The following is a 20,626-nucleotide window of genomic DNA, read 5'->3' as shown; positions in this document are numbered from 1 at the left end:
ACAAGTCAGATAATGTTTATTTAAACCATCTTTTCTTGCACTGTCTTTGTTCCTTAGCTTCCATCAAAAAGCCAGTAAAAGTCACATCAAACTTTTCAGGTAACTAGATGAGATAATTTTATAAAAATGACAGCATAGTGCCTGCTATGGAAATGCTTATTCATTCCCTCTCTGGAACAGACCAGTTTCTTTTTCAGTACAATCATTTGGTTCTGTTTCATTTCCCCCATTATACATGACCATAACGACAGTGGGAAAAGAGGGGCAATATCTAGTCCAAGTTCTTCATTTTATAAGATGGAAAAACTGAGTCCCAGAGAGGAAAAATAACTTGCCTAATATCTCATAGCTAGTAAATGGTGGTCAGGGACCTGGGTTTTCTGACTACCATGTCAGACTAGTCTTCTTTCCCCTCCCCCATGGCTTCATAATATGGTGCTTAAAAAAAACAGAACTTTTCTGATTTTTAGTATGTAATCCTAGCTCTCTCTCTAGCTAAGGAGTATACTCATTCATTCCCCCCCTTTTGATTTGACTCAGCTTGTGATTTTCCCCCTTCCTCTCTCAAAAGGAAACACATTCTATAGCACCCTCCTCCCTAAAGGATAGGACTCACCCACTTAACACTCTAAATTTAGAATAACTGAACTATTCTAGATGTTTATCTCTGTGACCTTGGTCTAGTCAACTCTATAGTCTCTCTAGAATCAAATCCCCAATTTAGAATTTCTTTTTAGAACAGATTGTCATGATTCAGTTGATTCCTAAGACTTATTGCATTAGAATATCAAACTGTAAGGGAATTTAGGGTCTAGCTACAACAATCACTTCTCTTGACAGATGACAAATGGTAGTAAGGTGCTACAATGGGTAAAAACCAGGCCTTGAGTCAAGAAGACTCATCTTTCTGAGTTCAAATCTGACCTCAGACACTTACTAGCTGTGTGGCACTGGGCACGTCACTTAACCCTGTTTACTTCAGTTTCCTCATCTGGAAAATAACCTGAAGAAGGAAATGCAAACCACCTGTCATTTTTTTGCCAAGAAAACCCCACAAAGGGAACACAAGGAGTATAATATGATTGAAACACTGAACAACAACACAAAAAAAGAATTTAGGGCCTATCATTTCTCTTGACAGATGACAAAATTAGGATCCAGAGAAAGTAGTAATGACTTACTCAAGGAATCCCAGTTAATTTGTGATAGAACTAGTACTAGAATATGTTTCTAACTCTCAGGGAGGTCTCTTCTTTGAAAGCATACCTGATTATAAGGTCATAAGAACTTAGAAGGCACCTAGCCCAACTCCCTCATTTTATACTGAGGAAACTCAGGTCTAGGGAATTTAAAGTATTTAAATGTTAAAAATGATAACATTATATTTTTAGGTTTTTGCAAGGCAATGGGGGTTAAGTGACTTGCCCAAGGTCACACAGCTAGGCAATTATTAAGTGTCTGAGGTCAAGTTTGAACTCAAGACCTCCTGATTCCATGGCTGGTGCTCTATTCACTGTGCCACTTAGCTGCCCCCAGTTATTATGCTTTAATGCTGGGACTCAAATCCAGGTTCTCTGATTTCAAATCCAGTACTCTTTCCACTGGACCCCATTGCCTCAATTGCCGTATTGCCAACCTAATCTAAGTTACAAAAATAAACACTAAATATATATAGATATAGATATATATAGTATATATATATATATATATAGTATATATATATATATCACTATCATAAGGAGAATAAGCTCATTATGGGCAAGGGACAGTATGAATCTTACCCAAACCAGAAGATAGCCATATTTGTGGTTGTTGACACAAATTATGAAGGCCACAGCTTTGATATTAAGGTCAGACAGTAGATTCAGGGGGCTTTGGAGGAAAGCAAAATTCACCATCAACAACACAAGTGAAGCAATCAATCTGCCAGAGTGAAGAGGAGAAAAATGAAGCTGCTTATGTCTGCTCACAAAAGAAATCCCCTGGAATCACATCCAGCAGAGGAAGCCCAGACTCAGTCAATTTATAAAAGACATTCTGTCTCAAAAAATTTTGGTTCATATGCCCAATGGGCTATAAACCTGCATACCCTTTGATTCAACAATACCACTGCTAGGTCTATATCCCAAAGACATTCCCAAAAAGGTAAAAGAATCTATTTGTACAAAATTATTTATAGCAGTTCTTTTTGTTGTAAGAAAGAATTGGAAGTTGGATGACCATCAATTGGGGAAAGATTTAACAATATGATAATATGATTTTAATGGAAATTATTTTGCAAATATGCAAGATGATTTCAAAAAACCTAGAAAAATTTATATGAACTGATGCATATTGATGTGAACAGAATCAGGAGAACAGTGTACACATAATAGCAGAATTGTTTGATGAAGAACTATGAATGACCTAGCTATTCTCAGCAATGCAATGATTCAAGACAATCCCAAAGAAATAATGATGAACCATACTATTGACCTGCAGAGAAAGAACTGATATTGATTGAATACAGACTGAAGTATGCTATTTTTCACTTTTTTCTTTCATTTTTTATTTGAGTTCTTATACAAAATTACTAATATGTAATGTTTTATATAATTGAATATGTCTAAACTATATCTGATTGCTTACCATCTCAAGAAGGCAAGGAGAGTAAGGTAGGAGAGAGGAATAATATTTGGAACACAAAACTTTAAATAAAAAGTTTAAAAATTTGAAAAAAATAAAATAGAATTTTAAAAAAATGTATATGATTCCTCCAGTCCAATAAAACAATGTTCTGTCCTCCTCCCCTTAGAAATTCTTCCCATTCTGACCTTCTTCCACCAACCCTAGATCATTCTCTTTATAGTATATAAGAAACTTTTCAGATGAACCTAAACTATGATACATGTTAAATGAAGTTACTGGCATTTATTGATCCAGCTTATTTGGTAAATATAAATAGGACTTAGATTAACTTTTTTACTGTCAAAAGAAAGGCAAATGGTGGTGGAAGAGAGGAAAGAAATTATACATTGATGCCCCAGGCTCTGTCCTTAGAATTAGATTAAAAGATAAATTAAGGAGAAGATAGTAAAGACCTTCTTCATGAGTGTAGTGCATAGTGCACCTCTGCTATTATACTGGAAAAAGCCAGTAAAAACATCTTGAATTTAGAATTGAAAAAAACCTAAGAGATTTTCTAGTCCAGTTGAAGTCATTTTACAAAGGAGAACACTGAGGAGATAAAGTGATATGGGAGTTAAAGTCATTCAAATAGCAAAAGGCAGAGCTTGGATAAGCAGTCAAGTTTTTTGCCTCCAAAGTCTAAAACTCTTGCCATTAGACTTCTCTGCCTCCTCTAGTCTCTTTTTCACATGAGGAAACTGAGGCCCAGAGAAGAGAAATGTCCAAGATTGAATAGTTAGCATGTATTATATCCTAAATTCTGACTACAAAGTCTCCTGAGTTCAAGCCCAGATCTCTTTTAATTATACTATATAGACTCTGTGTTTAAAGACTCAATGATTCGTTTTCCCCTTTATTAATAAAAAAGGTTGAATGTTTGGATATACTCCATTTAAACAAACAAAAAAGCCAGTTTCATGAATGTCATTTCTGTGAAATTCAATTCTCAGTTAATCTCATAGGAATAGTGTGTCCCTTTTCCCAGCAAAGAAACAAAAGGTAGCTTTGCTTCCTGGTGTGGTTCTCTTTCCTCATAGGATCTCATTCTCTATTTTCTCTTAAAGTCACTAGACTACAGCCACAGAATTCTTATCACAAGAGCACATATCAGCAAATACCTACAACTATTTTAAGGAAAGAAACAAGGATAAAAAACAGAGAGAGATGATGGAGGAAAGATTGAAGTTGGAAGTATCTAGGAAATGGAAGTCTTTCCAGGCAAGACGCTCTTGTAGGGGAACAGGGTGAGTTTAGTTAGAAAAAGTTCCCCACCAATATAATTTCCTATCTTTGAGATTCAACTTCCAATGTCAATCAGTTAAACAACCATATTTGTAGAGTTGGATTGTATGGGATAGGAACCTAAACAAAAATATCATATGCCTAGTTAGTCATAATGCTGATGTACTTTTATAGTTCTCTGGGGATTTTTCAGAAAATATGATGATGAAGTTTTTTTTCTCCTGCTAAATAGTAAACTCTTTGTGGGCAGTCACTATATCTAAGACAAATCTTTAATACTAGAATAACAAATTAAGGAAAGCAAAGGGGTCGGCTAGGTGGCATAGTGGATAAAGCACTGGCCTTGGAGTCAGGAGTACCTCGGTTCAAATCTGGGCTCAGACACTTAAAAATTACCTAACTGTGTGGCCTTGGGCAAGCCACTTAACCCCATTTGCCTTGCAAAAACTAAAAAAAAAAAAAGACTGTTCTATCTACACTCAATATTTCTTCTAGCAAGTAGCAATTGAACTGAATTGGATTCAATTCAATCCAATAGAAATTTATTAAACTTCTACATGTACTTCAACCCTAACTAATCAAAACCAAGAAACCTGGGTTTCATCAGACCTCTGAAATGTGTCTGTCATCACCCTGGGTCAAAACTTCTGCTTCCTTTGAGAGAGAGAACACCAGATGGTTCTATGACTGTTCAGCTGGGATGTTGTGTCAAAAAGTAACTTTTCCTCAGTCGTGATCTCCAAAGGCTAACAACAAGGAACTGGTTAACCTACATCATGATTACTTTCAAAACTGGAAGCTTTCAACCACAGAAAGATAGCCATGCCACTCACCATTATGGCTCTATGGAACAGACTCTTGTCCATGGGAGACAGAATCTGTGGAAGAAAGAATGACAAAAGGTAGCATAAAGCCAAGGACAAACCTCAAGTCATGGCTCCCTTTTGAAGAAAACTTTCAAGGAAGTCCAAATTCTGTAAGGATCATATAAACTCTACCTTTCAGGGTCTTCTGATGTCCTACTTAAGAGGTCCTGAGAGAAAAGAGAAGGAATCTGAAGGAATTTGCAAAAAAGTAGTGGTCACTGATGTTTGTGACATAGATCCATCACCAACTATACTTTTGATATATTCTATGATTTGCTCCCACTATAACCAAGTGCATCAGACTTTTCCCCAGTGATACACAAAGAAAGGCTCCAAGGGAATTAGAATGTCTCAGTTTCCTTGGTATGGTCTTGTCTCTTATCACAAAGGAATTTCACCTCAAAAGGTCTCACCTTACTATTCTGTTCATCCTTCTGACAAGAGATGGTTCTTCAGTTTAAGGGTCATTTAAGAAATACTAACCCCATATTCTGGGGTGGCTCTGCCTTTATAAGTTAGTTTTGAATAGTCTCATAAAAGAAGGAAGTTTGGGCCCTTAATCAGACATATTGGGTATGACTACTCCCTTAGTACCCCAAAATACAATTTCTATATTTCTCCTTATAAATAAAAGGATTCAAGATTTATCTAGCTTAAAAAGTCAACAATATACAAAACTGGAAACACTCATGGTCCCTACTGACTATCCAAAGATAGTCACCAAACCTAGTTCTCCACCAAGGTTGGAGATGTTCCTCTGGACTCTGTATAGTGGAGTGACTTGGTACAGGAAGCCCCAGTGTCCTCAAGCATGTTCATCCCTTGTACTGCAAGTGAGAGGACAGGACAGAGATTCAGAGACATCCTTCTTCAGCTCTTACTGAGTTTCCCACCTGTATCCAGGTCAAGTAAAGAGTTCTGGGCATTGGAGCAGTAGTTGCCTTGAAAACAAGAGAGTTCTAACATCTGAAAGTATCCCCTTATTCTACTAGGTAAGGGTTTTAATTTTTTTTCTCCCTTGGATAAACGTAGAACTCAGTAAGTTAACATTGATTAAATACTCATTATGTGGGCAAAGGAATAGCTACAGGAAAAAGTGTGGAATGTGGAATGTCCAGGGAACAATAATCATTGCAGTCTGCCTGTAGCATCCAGCACAAGAAGGAAAATAGTGTAAGTGAGCAATAACTGACATGGTTATTCCACTTTTTGGTTCAAGAAGCACTTGCTTCACAACAACTATAAGAAACAGACATTACAAATATCATCCCCACTTTATGGATGAGAAATTAGAGAAGTTAAGTGATTTTCCCATTATACAACTATTACATGGAATTTGAAGCAAAATGTCCTAGCTCTATGTCCAATACTCCTTCTATAATATTATACCAACCGGCCATCCATTAAATCTGGAGTAGTCTCCCTCTTCACTTTTGTCTCTTGATTTTCCATGCTTCTTCAGGATCAGTTCAAAATTCACCTTCTAAAAGAGGCTTTCCATAAGGGACCTTCTATAAGAGCCCCCCACCCCCAACATAACACTATCCATCTCTTTCACTAAGAATGCCTTCTCTCTGAGATTATCTCTCATTTACACTGCATATATCTTGTAGGTACATAGTAGTTTGCAAGAACTCATCTACTTAAATATCAATCCAACATCAAACTATGTATAAGGAACCATACTAAGGGTTGGTGATGGGAGAAAAAAGCAAGACAATCCCAACTCTCAAGGCTGTAGGAAGGTATGTGTGACATAAATACAAACTATGTACAAACAAGTTATATACAGAACAAGTTGGAAATAATCAAAAGAGGGATAACATTAGAATGAATGGGAAATAAAGAAAGGTATCCTGTAGAAGATCATGGTTAAACTAGGACTTAAAGAAAGCCAGGGAAGCCAGGAGACAAAATGAAAAAAGAAGAGGATTCCTACATGAGGAACATCCAGAAAAAAAATGCCCCAGGTTGGAAAATGGAATGTCTTATTTGATGAACAACAAAAAATGCCTATATCATTTGATCACAAAGTATTTGTTGGGAAGGAGTATGTAATATTTAAGAATACTGAGAAAGGCAATGGGATGATATTTGGAAAGTCTTTGAATAAGAAAGAATTTTATATTTGATCCTGAACGTGATAAGGAGACTCTGGAGCTTATTAAATAGAAGGGTAACATGATCAGATCAATGGTTTAGGAAGATTATTTTTACAACTGAATGTAGGTTGTTCTGGAGTGAAAAAAAGACTCATAACAAGGGAAACCAACCAGCTGGCTTTTTCGATAGTCCAGGAGTGAGATTATAAGGGTCTGCATATTGGACTAAGAATCTGCTTTTGGCAGTAAGGTATAAGACCCTGAAAAAAAAACAAAACAAGAAAACCTGAGAGAAGTAATTTTGCTGGTCCAAGACAAAGATTTCTCTCTTTTCTGAAAGAACTGTTACAAGAAAAAACTCTGGTTTAAACCTAAAAAAAGCATGGAGTTGAAATTTGTGCTATCAGTCCCTATTATCCCATTGTTTCCAAGCTTGTTTGTCTTCCAGTCTGTTGGGAGAAGTAACATGTAGTTCAGTCCCATCCCTTTGTCCTTTATTTTACCTACTGGTCAGCAGGTAACTAAAATGGCTTAGCAAGTTGTTTCCACTGCATAGGTTACAAGCTACTTAGAACACAGGTGAGAATTGGATGAAAGCAGATACCAAAGGTAGATGAGCAGCTACAAAGAGGATTCAACAAATCCTCACACCAAAGGAACTAGTCCTCCCTGAACACTTACTTCTTTGTTATAAGAGAGTTTTAAAGTGGATCTTTAGGACAGGGAATCAAAGAGAAGTGACAGTAAAGTGGAGTTTGGGGACTGTGAATCAATGAGAAGTGAGTGATATTAACCAAGTATGCAAAATAGGACTATGAGCAAATAATAAAGATCACAAAGACCATATCTTAAAACTCAAACAGAACCCAGTATCCTTAACTAAGAATCTATTTATTCCTATTTTCTACCCAATTCTAATAAGCTTAGTATCAAGTTTACCAATACATTTAGAGAAAATCAGAAGAAAAGGAAAAGGGGCGGCTAGGTGGCAAAGTGGATAAAGCACCAGCCCTGGAGTCAGAAGTACCTGGGGTCAAATCCAGTCTCAGACACTTAATAATTACCTAGCTGTGTGGCCTTGGGCAAGCCACTTAACCCCATTTGCCTTGCAAAAAAAAAAAAAAAACCTTAAAAAAAAGAAGAAAAGGAAAAGAGTGAAAAGAGGTAGGAGATGACAACCTCTACTAAAACATAATAGAAAATGGGAACATTCGATGAAAGGGCAAGCAACTTTATAAATCTAAACAGCCCAAAAAAGACTCACTATATTACATGAAATGATCTTAACTATTTATCTATCATTGATCTGTTTTACAACCTGGTGAAATCTATAGATCACATAATGTTTTTAAGTAATGGAAATGTTAAATTTCACTTAGAGATTATAAAATAAAGATGCAAACTTTTTCCCATTCATGTTCACAGTCTTCCTCATATCTGTTTCATTGACTGAAGGTTAAAAATCCCAGGTCAATAAAGCATGCTATTTTTAGTTTTTAAAACTTCTTTTGTTTTGTTTTTTCTCTCACATGTTCTTTTTTCCTCTTTAGTTCTTCTTCTTCTCAACTAATATGGAAATATGTTTTAAAAAATGGTTGTACATGTACAATCTATATCAAATTACTCACTGTCCTGGGGAGAGGAGGAGAAGGGATGGAGGAAGAAAAATGTGGAACACAAAATCTTACAAAAACGTGACTGTTGAAAACTATCTTTGCATGTATCTAAAAAAATTAAATTAAATTTTTAAAAAATTCATAGTCAAAGTTGATTTTCTTTTTTTTTTTAGGTTTTTGCAAGGCAAATGGGGTTAAGTGGCTTGCCCAAGGCCACACAGCTAGGTAATTATTAAGTGTCTGAGACCGGATTTGAACCCAGGTACTCTTGACTCCAGGGCCGGTGCTTTATCCACTGCGCCACCTAGCCACCCCCAAAGTTGATTTTCTGCTGGAATATTTTGCAATTTAGATGGTGCAGTGGCCTGGAGTTAGGAAGACCTGATGTCAAATTCATCCTCAGATAAATTTGATAATCTTATCATCCTAGACAAGTCATTTAACCCCTTTGCCTCAGTTTTCTCATCTATAAAATGGAGGCAATAATAGCACCCATCTTCCAGTTATTGTTGTAAGGATAAAATCAGATAATATTTATAAATCACCTAGCATAGTGCCTGGAACATTGTAAATGCTATATAAATATTATTTAGTAGTAGTAGTAGTATTGATAATACTAATAATAACAATTTTCCCAGCAGTTATCAAATAGGAGGTCTTCTCTTGATAATTCACTTCCCAATTTATTAAATATTGCATTATTGGATTCCATTTTTTCTGATTCTTAATTGTCTAGCTTGTTCCATAAACATAATTTCAAGTTTTTTAACCAATACCACATAGTTTTGATGATTGCTATTTTATGATCTAATTTTAGATTTGGAAGAGTTATTCTTCCTTCACTCTTAACTTTTTAATTAATTCCTTTAATGGATATCTTTTATCCCTTTAAATGAATAATATTATTTCAATAACTCCATAAGCAATCCTTTTGGTAGTTTGATTAGAATAACATTAAATCTATGAATTAATTTTGAAAATATTGCTACTTATATTGACCCAGCCCAGACATGAGTGTTGAATATTCCTCTAGCTATTTAACTTTTTCTACATTTTTAAGAAATATTTTATAATTGAATCTATACAAGTCTAAGTATACTTTAATAGATTGACTCCCAAATAGTTTATGTATTTTGTAGCTCTTTTGAATGTTGCTTTCTTTTATATCATTCATTTCTTTCAGGATTTTATTTTTATTATATAGAAATTTTGATGATTGAGAGAGGGGGGATATTTTATAGCTTTCGACTTTGCTTAAGCTACTAATTTTCTCAGTTTCTTTGTTGATTCCAAAAATTTTCTGAGTAAACTATTGTGGAAATAGGCCTTGTTTTGCCTATATTTATACCTTTAATTTCATTCTCTTCTTATTGCTATTATTAGTGAAATAGGAGTCTGCAACATGTACAGAGTTCTTCTAAAGTCCATCTCCCTATAAGGATGCTAGGAATTTGCTTCCTGATTTCAAAAAAGTTGTGATGATATAGAACAGAGATACCTTAGGGAGACTATGGATCATATATAGACATTCTACAACTTGGTTATGAGATAAAGAAGAGGATCTTTGACTAGGGAAAAGAAAGGAAAGAAAGAGGACAGGAAAAGAAGGAAAAGAAAGGGGCGGCTAGGTGGCGTAGTGGATAAAGCACCGACCCTGAAGTCAGTAGTACCTGGGTTCAAATCTGGTCTCAGATACTTAATAATTACCTAGCTGTGTGGCCTTGGGCAAGCCACTTAACCCCATTTGCCTTGCAAAAATCTAAAAAAAAAAAAGAAGGAAAAGAAAGAGAAGGAAGGGATAATAGGAAAAGAAAGGAAATCATGCCACAGTATCTGAAATTTTTCCATTAAACGTGCTCTTCTGATTCATCAAAATTAAATGGAAAGTTGAAGTTAAATGATTTCAGTTCTTTTGCTTTGCCTTTTTGTGAGGATCTTCCCAAGAAAAACATACTATATAGCCCAATGAAAAGCCTACCTTATGTCAGTGAAGCTTCTTGCCCAAACATTTATAATACCTGTAACTCAATAAACCATTGGAAATCTAATGCCAAGAACATTCCTGGTTATTAAGCAGGTTCGATTTCAGCTATCACACCCAAGTCTGAGAAAACAATGTCATTTTTTACCCACTGGTTTTCTAATGATACCTCATTTCTCAAATGTTCTCATTACATCACCTCTCTAGACAATCCTATTCTCAAACGGTTCTCAAACAGAGAATAATCTTACTCTCCCTCAGTTGTCAATGTGTCGATCCTTCCCAAAAGCCAAATATTAATGTTACCAACTCTTGTACTCAATGAATGCTTGACAATAAAAAATCTATCCCAAGGAAAAATAGTAAGAATTCACACAATCTTCTGTTCCATTCTCTGCCCACTATGCCAACCAGAAAAACAGCTTCAAGCAACATAACCCAGTTGGGTCAGTGAGGCAATATGCCAAAGCAAAGATTTAATTAATAGTATTGCTAGATCATGAGTTGCACTAAAAATTACCCTTGGCTATAGAATTATAATTAGCAGTTTTTGTGCCCAGGATATACAGCACAAAATTCACCCTGAGACACTGCCAGGGAAGGCTGTGGCATGGTCTTGGGGGAGATGAAGCCACCACCTCAATTTTTGGAAACATCCTATTCTAGCTAATTAATAATTATAACTAACCAAGCCAAGATTGGTTGTTTCTATGGTTCTGGAGGATTACAAATGCTTTCAACATCTGCTATATTTTGATGCTATGAAGCAAAGCTTTGATGACTCCACCCTATTTAATTAATTAAAATTTGAGTGAAAGTATTCAAACAGTTATGCACAGGTCAGGAACATAAGCTTGGCTGCCTTCTATATGGAGTTTGCAACTTTGAAGAACAGAAGGTGTTCACTTAAGAATTCTGTTGTTGTTTAGTCATTTTAGTCATATGCAATATTTTGTAATTTCACTTGGGGCTTTCTTGGCAAAGATACTAGGATAGTTTGCCATTTCCTTCTTCATTTATTATCTGAATTCAGATTTGAACTCCTGACTCCCTGATCAGCACTCTATCTACTGCATCACCCAACTCCCTCAGGGTTAAAGGATTTAGAAATCTTGTGTTCCAGAAATTCTTAACCTTTTGTATATTGTGAATTCCATTGGCAGTTTGGCAAAGCCTATGGAACTCTTCTCAGAATGATGCTTTTAAGACCAAAAAATGAAATATAAAAGAAACCAAAGGAAACCCATTATGCTTTTATAATTGGTTTTAATTTAATATATTTTGTACAATTTTATAATTGTAATATAATAGAATCAACTATATTTGTAAAAACAAGTTTGTAAACCCCAAGTTAAAAAGCTTTAATCTAGTCATCAATTCACCTCATTTTATAAATAAGGAAAATAATGTCCAGAGAGCAAGTATTGTTTTGCCCAAGATCACAAGAACATAAATTAGATTAAGAAATAGACCTATTTGGGCAAGTAGGTAGAATAGTGGATAGAGCACTGACCCTGGAGTCAGGAGGAACTGAGTTCAAATCTGACCTCAGACACTTAATAATTACCTAGCTGTGTGACCTTGGGCAAGTCATTTAGCACCATTGTCTTGCCAAAAATAATCAAATAGACCTGTGATTTCACTGGTCTTCAGAAATTCTGAGAGAGGAAACTATCTCTACCCATGCAGACCATTTCCTTCTCTGCAATGTATATGCAGAGAACTGTCCAGTGCACTCAAAGGCTAATTGACTTGTCCAGGGTCTCAGGGTTAACATGTGTCAGGGGCAGGAAAATCCCAGGTTCTCCTGGCTTTGAGGGTGACACTCAATTGACTCTCTATATGGTCGCTATTACAAACAGCCTAATATACAGATCCACTGACTCCAAATCCTGTTCTTGCCATGACAGAAAGTTGCTATCTCTATCCAGGGCCAGCTGAAAGTTCCCACTATCAGGAGATATGGGTATGAACTAAATTTTATTCATTGAAATTCAATTCAGTAAACCTTTATTTTAGTACTTAAGAGGCATAATATACTGTGTCTTCTTGTTGTTGTTACTTTAATTCGGTCATTTAAGTCACAATTCTTCCTGACCTAATTTGGGATCCTTGGCAGAGATACTGGAGTGGTTTACCATTTCCTTCTACTGCTTATTTTACAGATGAAGAAGTTGGATAAACAGGGATAAATGACTTGCTCAGGATCTTATAGCCAGTAAACATCTCAGGCTATATTTGAACTCAGGAAGATGAATCTTCTCAGTTTCAAGTCCAGTACTCTATCCACTGGGCCACCTAGCTATATTTGTCCTCAAGTAACTTCAGTTCTAGTGGGGAAGGCAACACAAAGAAGAATGCATTTATATAAATAAATGAGAATTAATTGTATAGATAAATAGATATAGATATATAGAGTATTTATATAAACATATTAACATACATTTGTAGACAAATAAACACATATACACTATATATATATACATAGATATGTAAATACAAAATTATCAGAGGGAAGGATTACTAATAGCTGAGCCTTGAAATCTAAGGACCACAGGAGATAGAGATGAAAATGGAGATTATTTCAGGCTTGAGGGACATACTGTTCAAAGACACAAAGATGTGAGCTGAAATCTATCATTCAGGCAGTAACTTATTATCACAAACCATGTTCCAGAAGTTGGAGATAATTAGAAAAAAAAAAAAAGGCAGTCCCTATCCTCAAGGAACTGTTTCTAATGAAGAAGGTAAACATAAAAATAATTAGATACTATATATAAGCCATATACAGAGCAAAAAAAAAAAAAAAAAGAAAGTAATCTTGAAGGGGGAAGCACTACAAGGTGGGAGGCCTTAGAAAGATCCCCGGAAAAAAGTTGAGATTTTAGCTGAGTTTTGGAGGGAAACTCAGAGGTAAAGAGAAAACATTTCAAAAAGTCAGCGAAAAGACCCCAGACCGAGATAGAGGGAGATGAAGATTATTTGTGAGGGAACAGCAAACAGGTCAAGTAATAACTCACTTCAGAGAGTGCAAGGAACATCATAAGGTATTATAAAGGAAGATTGGAAGATAGGAGGGACCAAGTGACAAAGAAATTTAAATGTCAGAGAAGTCTTTCATTTGAATCACTGGAGTTTATTAAGAGGAAATGGAGGAAGTGATATGATCACACCTACGTCTTAGGGATCACCTTGGCAGGTGAGAGAAGATCTACTGAAGATAGAAGAGACAAGGCAGAAAGATCAGTTAAAATGAAAGGCTATTGCAATAGTCCGGGAAAGAGATGCTGAGTTACTGAACTGGGTGGTAGTTGAGTAAGTGGAGAGAAGAGGGGAATATATGAGATGTTATAAAGATAAAAATGAAAATATTTGTTAATATACTGGAAGTATGTAATGGGTGAGAGTTTGAAGTTGAAGTGACACCAGGATGACTGGAAAAATGTGCCCTTGGGGCTAATAGGAGAGTGTCAGATGAGTACTTTAGGAATCCACTGTTCACACTGCTGCCAAAGTAATAAGGGAGGGACTAAAATATGGGATAGACTAGAATATGAGAGAAAAATTAAAAATGAGTTGCAAGAATTCAATGAGATTATAAGAGTCTGAACTAAGGTCATGGCCTTATGAGTGAAAAGGAAAGATGTGATATGTCATGGCAGTAGAAATAACTTTGGGGAACTAAATATAGCAGGTGACAGTAAGGAGGCAAAAATGACAGAGGTTGTGATCTAGGATGACTGATAGAACAGTGATGCCCTCAATAGTAATAGAGAAGTTTGGAAAAGAGTGGATGGGGGAGGGGTGAAGGAGAGAGAAGTAATTTAATGAGATGTGCAATGAAGATCACAAGATATCCTTGCCTACTCATCTTGTGCAACCTACTCTGACTCACACAAAACAAAAATGGGAGTCAGAGTTCTTACTCACTGGTTCCTGACTCTTTCGGAGAATAGAGCCCACCTCTCCAAGGGGGGCCTGCCAAAGCCATAATGTGATCTAGAGAATGGGGGTGAAGCATAGGGTAGGATGTGGGGGAGTTTTCTCAAAAGCACCTGTGCAGCTGCTATTAGGGATGTAAGGGTAACCCTTGGGTTATCACTATCCTAAGCCTGAATCACAACAGGGGAGCTTGAGAGCTTACACAATTAAAGGAGGGAACGCAATAAGGAAGTTTTGGGGAGAAGATAGGGGTGTTGGGGTGGCAGACAAGTTCCACTTCAAGCTCCCACTCTGGCTTTGTGGCTGGATCTTCCTGGCACTCCTCCCATCAAAGCCCACTGGCACCAGTTCCTGCTCTTAGGCTGGAGGCCAGTACGGATCACTTGATATTAGGAAGAGTTTTAGTCTGTCGTCTGCCCATCTCTTTAGGGAATTATAAAGTGTTTTCTCATTGTACGACCAATGCCAAGTGCAACAAGCCTCATTTGAACATTACTTGCTACCCTCTGGCAGAAAGAAAGCACTTTACAATCCTCTCTTAGGACCAGCAGGAAGGGATGTTCATAATTCTGTGATAAAATCCTAGATGCACACTGGAGCTCTGGGAGCTGCTCAAACAATCCCATAGGGCAGGTTGCAAGACTAAGTGGTAGAATACAGACCAGGAATTAGGAAATATGGGTCCTGCCATAAATGCAGTTAAGAGTAGGGTGGCAATCCCAGACAATTAAGTTATGTTGGAAGAAGCCCACCCCCCCAAGAGGAGTTGACTGTAATCCCCATAACATGCCACCCTCCCCCATTTTTAAACCCTGGGAGGAAGTGGGAATGGGGTGATGAGGAGAGGTAGGCACTGGACTTAGAAGTAGATAAAGGTGGGAAGTGCCATAAAAAGGAGACAATGCTAGCAGCCCAGGACCTGACAGGAAAAGTCATCCTTTAAAGCAAGGAGCTGACAGAGCAACCAAAAGATCAGGGATGGTTGGACAAAAGATCTCCCATACGGAGGAAGAACACCTGCTTTGTGCCAACTACCCTTGTGAACGGAAGCCCTGATCACTGAACTATGGCTATGGTGAAAGAAGTGGTTTAGTAATTCTTTAAAAATCAGCAAATCAGGATCACATTTTTGGGGGGGACAACCTAGGATTTTATTATCTATCAGGGATGAAGAAGCAGGCAAAAGGGGAGGGAAAGGATAAGGTAAAAATTAATCTCCAGGCAAAAGAAGAATCCATAGAGTAATCTGATAGAGTAGAAGAGAATGCACTTTTTAAAAAAAATTTTATTTATTTATTTTCATCCATACACACATGCACATTTCCAAGTTACAAAATTTCCCTCCCCCATCCCTTCCCACCCCCCTCCCCCTCAGTAGGGAACAGTCAGGTTAGCATTTTACATACATATTTTGTTAAACATATTTACAAATTAGCAATTTTGGCATGAGGAATTAGGATTAAGGGAAAGAGACACATTAAGAGGTAATTTTTTATAAAGCGTTCATCAGATTCAGAAGAGTTGGGTTTTTTTCTGTGTGTTTTGTTTTGTTTTCTTTTTTTTCTCTAGTTAGAGATAATATAGTTCATAACCAGTCAAATACAGTTGTCCTATCTCTCTGGACTGCCAAGAGTAGCTGCTTCCATCAAGGTTGTTCATCTCACAATGTTGTTGATGTGTGCATTGTTCTCCTGGTTCTACTCCCTTCACTCTCAGCATCAGATCCCATAAATCATTCCATGTTTCTCTAGAGTCCAACCCTTAACAATAGTATTCATGTACCATAACTTGTTTAACCATTCCCCATTTGATAGACATCTCCTCAATTTCCAATTCTTTACCACTACAAAAAAAGCTACTATGAATATTTTGGAACATGTTGGACTTTTCCCATTTTTTTATAATTTCTTCTGGATATAGACCTAGAATTGGAATTGCTGGATCAAAGGGTAAGAAGCTTTATTGAAGAACACACTTTTAGATCATAGAATTTAGGAAGGGACATTTAAGATTAATCCTTTCAACTTATTTTATTTAGAAATTTTTTCTTTTTATTATTATGAATCTGAGAAACATCAACAAACACAAACATTTCCTTCTATAAATAAGAGAAAAAAGAGGGTTTTATGTGAGACTGGGAAGAGCTAATAATATAGTTTCTTTTTTAAAATATATATTTAGTATATTAAATACTGCCTTTCTTATCCATGTCCCCCTTATGAAATTCTTTTTGCTCTCTTCTGATTCATTGATGATATTTTTTTCTTATTTCTCATTTTTATCAGTATCACTATCCCTACTCTCCCACTCTCTACTTAACTCCCTCTATGCAAAAAAAGACTAAAATATGAAAACCCTCCCCTGTAATAAACTAGTATAATCATGCAAAAACAAACCCACACATTGACCATATCTCATTTTGTAGCCCTAGGCCATCACCTCTCTGCCAAGATGTGGGGAGCATGATTCATCACTTGTCTTCTGGTCATTGCACTGATCATAGTTATTAAAACTTTCATACTTGTTTTTCTTTCAATGTTGTAGTCATTATCTAAATTATTCTCCTTGGCTTGCTCATATCACTTGGTATCAGTTCATCTAGGTCCTCCTATGTTTCTTTTTCATCATCACTTATAGAACAATAACTTTCCATTACATAACATAATTTGTTCAGCCATTTCCCCATTGATGGGAACCTACTTTATTTCCAATTCCTTGGTATGACAAAAAGTATTGCTATAAATATTTTTTAATTCATGAATCCTTTCCCTGAATTTTTTATCTTTTGGAAATATTAATATAGTGATATTTCTGAATCAAAAGATATACTTAGGTTTAGTGATTATTTAGATATAACACCAAATTGCTTTTCATAATGGTTAATGTACTCCATAGAACTACAAAGTACATTAGAGCATACATCTTCCAAAATTCCCTCTAGCCATTGTTATTTTGCTCTTTATCATCTTTTGTGATCTAATGGGTATAAAGTGAAAACTCAGAGTTTTGTCATTTTAATTTCTCTTGTTATTATAAATTTGAAACATTTTATATAATGGTTGATAATTTATTCCTTTCTTTTTTGAGAAATGATTTTTCATATCCTTTGACAATATATGTATTAAACAATGGTTCTTGTTCTCATATATTGAATCAATTTCCTACATCTTGAATATCAGATCTTTATCAAAGGAATTTTCAAGAAATACTTTTTCCCCCTAATTCATCCTTCTAATGATTATGATTTTACTATACAAATGTTTTCAATTTTATAAAATATTGTAAAACAATTTATAAAGTAAAATATAAAATATTGTAAAATTTTCTAAAATAAATTGATAATCTTTAGTGTTTATAAATTGATAATATTCTAGTGTTTATTTTATCAAAAACTCTTTTCCTATTCATAATTATGAAAAGTCTCTTCTGCTCCTTTATTTTTTATAATGTGACTTTTTCTATATCTATATCTATATCCATTTAAAGTTTAGAATTTGTTAATATTTACAGATTTATTTCCAGTTTTCTTTTCAGTTTTTGTCAAATATTGTCTTTGCCCCAGTCCTTGTGATCTTTGGGTTTATAGAGTTCCATAATATTATGTTTGTGTCTGAATCTTGTGTTCTTAATCTATAACACTAATCAACTTTCCCATCTTTAATCAGTAGCAAATAGTTTTGATGATTACTGCTTTGTTTTAAAATTCAATATTTAGTATTGTTAAGCATTCTACTTTCTCACTTTTCCCCATTATTTCCCTTTAAATTATTGACCTTTAAAATGAATTGTGTCATTTTTTTAAGTTCTCTAAAATAATCCTTTGGTAATGTGATTGCTATGGTAGTGAATCTATAATTTAATTTAGGTGCTGTTATTTTTATTATCTTTGTATGGCTAAATCTTGTTGCTGTTGTTCTTGTTGCTGTTCAGACATTTAGTCATGTCTGGCTCTTCATTACTCCATGGACCATATCATGCTAGGCCCTTCTACCCTTTACTATATGTTCATGTTCATTGTTTCTATGACAATATCTATCCATCTCATCCTCTAGCATCCCCTTTTCCTGTTGCCTTCAAATTTTCCCAATATTAGAATTTTTCCAATGAATAACTGATATTGCTTCAATTATTTGGGGGGGGGGTTGCAAGGTAATAGAGTTAAGTGACATGCCCATGGTCACAGAGCTAGGTAATTATTAAGTGTCTGATGTCAAATTTGAACTCGGGTTCTCTTGACTCCAGGACTGGTGCTCTATCCACTGTGCCAGCTTAGCTGCCTCCACTTCAATTATTTTGATATCTTTATAGTTGTTAAAAAATGTTTTAAAATTGTATTAATATAACTCCTATATATATCTTTGTAACTAGATTCTCAACTATTGTACACATTCTGTAGTTATTTAATGGAATTTCTTTACTTCTTCCTATTCTATTTATTAGTAATATATTTTTAAAAAGCTGATAATTTTATAAGCTTATTTTATATAGTAATTTACTGGTTATTGTTACTGCTATTTTTTAGTTGACTATTACATTACATTTAAAAAACAATGATTTTGCTTCCTTTTTGCTTCTGATTTGTCCTTCAGTTTATTTTTCTTATCTTGTTTCTATATCTAGAGTTCCAAAACCACATCAGATAATATTCAAATAGATATCCTTACTTTACCTCTGATCTTATTAAAAAGACATCTAACAGTCTTCCAAATCTTGGTATTAAGATCCTTACAAATTACAATATTAAGGAAAGATCCCCCTCAGTCCTATGCTTGTTTATATTTCATATAATATATATATAATATGTTTTTGTTTTTCTCCCAATTACAAGTTAAAATAATGTGTTTTTTAAGTTTTGGGGGCAGCTAGGTGGCACAGTGGATAGAGCACCAGCCCTGGAATCAAGAGTACCTGAATTCAAATCCAGCCTCAGTCATTTAATAATTACCTAGCTGTGTGGCCTTGAGCAAGCCACTTAACCCCATTGCCTTGCAAAAACTAAAAAAAAAAAAAAAAAAAAAAAAAAGTTTTCTGTTCCAAATTCTATTCCTCCCTCCTTTGTTTCCCTTCCCTTCCCTGAATAGGTAAGCAATCAGGTATCAGTTATTCATGACCAATCATATAAAACATTTCAAAATTAATCATTTTGGACAGGAAGACTCAAACAAAATGAAAAAAAAAGAAAGCAAAAAAATAGCATACTTCATCTATATTAAACAATATCAGTTCTTCTGAAGGGGGATAGTATATCTCACCATTAGTTCTTTAGGATTTTCTTGGATCATTGTGTTGCTGAGAATAGCAAAGTTATTCGTAGTTCTTCAATGAACATTATTGTTGTCATTGTGTAACATTCTGGTTCTGCTAACTTCACTTTCCATCAATTCATGTAAGTCTTTATGAGGTTTTTTTTTTCTGAAATCATCCTGTTTATTATTTCTGATAGCACAATAATATTCCATTACAATAATATACCATAGTTTGTTTATTCATTTCCCCAATTGATAATCATCCCTTCGATTTTCAATTCTTAGCCATCACAAAAAGAATTGCCAAAAATATTTGGACAAATTGGTCTTTTTTTCCAATTTTTATCTTTTGAGGATATAGACCTAGGAATTGTTGGATCAAAGAAATGCACATATTATTTGATCATCATTCCACATTACTCTCCAGAATGGTTAGATCAGTTCACAATTCTACCAACAGTGCATTACCTCCAATATTGATCATTTACCTTTTTGTCATATTACTCAATCTCATGGATGTGAAGTGTTATCACAAAATTGTTTTAATTATCATTTCTCTAATAAATAGTGATTTAGAATATTTTTTCACATGATAAACCTTTCATTTCTTCACCTGAAAACTGCTTTTCATATTCTTTGATCATTTATCAATTGGGAAATGTATATTTATAAAATACCCTCAATTCTTTATATATTTGGAAATGAGGTCTCTATCAGAGAAACTTGCAAAATTTCCCCCAGTTTTCTATTCTCTTATAATTCTGACTGCATTGTTTTGTCTGTGCCAAAACTTTTTAATTTTATGTAATCAAAGTTAAAGAAATAATAAATAATTTAATTAAAGAAAATAACAACAAGGAGACAACATAACAAAATTTGTGAGATGTAGTAGTACTTAGGGAAAAATTTATTTCCTTAAATTCTTATATCAACAAAACAAAAAAAACAGTTCAACGAATTAGGA

This window comes from Macrotis lagotis, chromosome 1 (genome assembly GCF_037893015.1).
Source record: "Macrotis lagotis isolate mMagLag1 chromosome 1, bilby.v1.9.chrom.fasta, whole genome shotgun sequence".
NCBI classification, from domain to species: Eukaryota; Metazoa; Chordata; class Mammalia; order Peramelemorphia; family Peramelidae; genus Macrotis; species Macrotis lagotis.
This window is presented reverse-complemented; position numbering follows the sequence as displayed.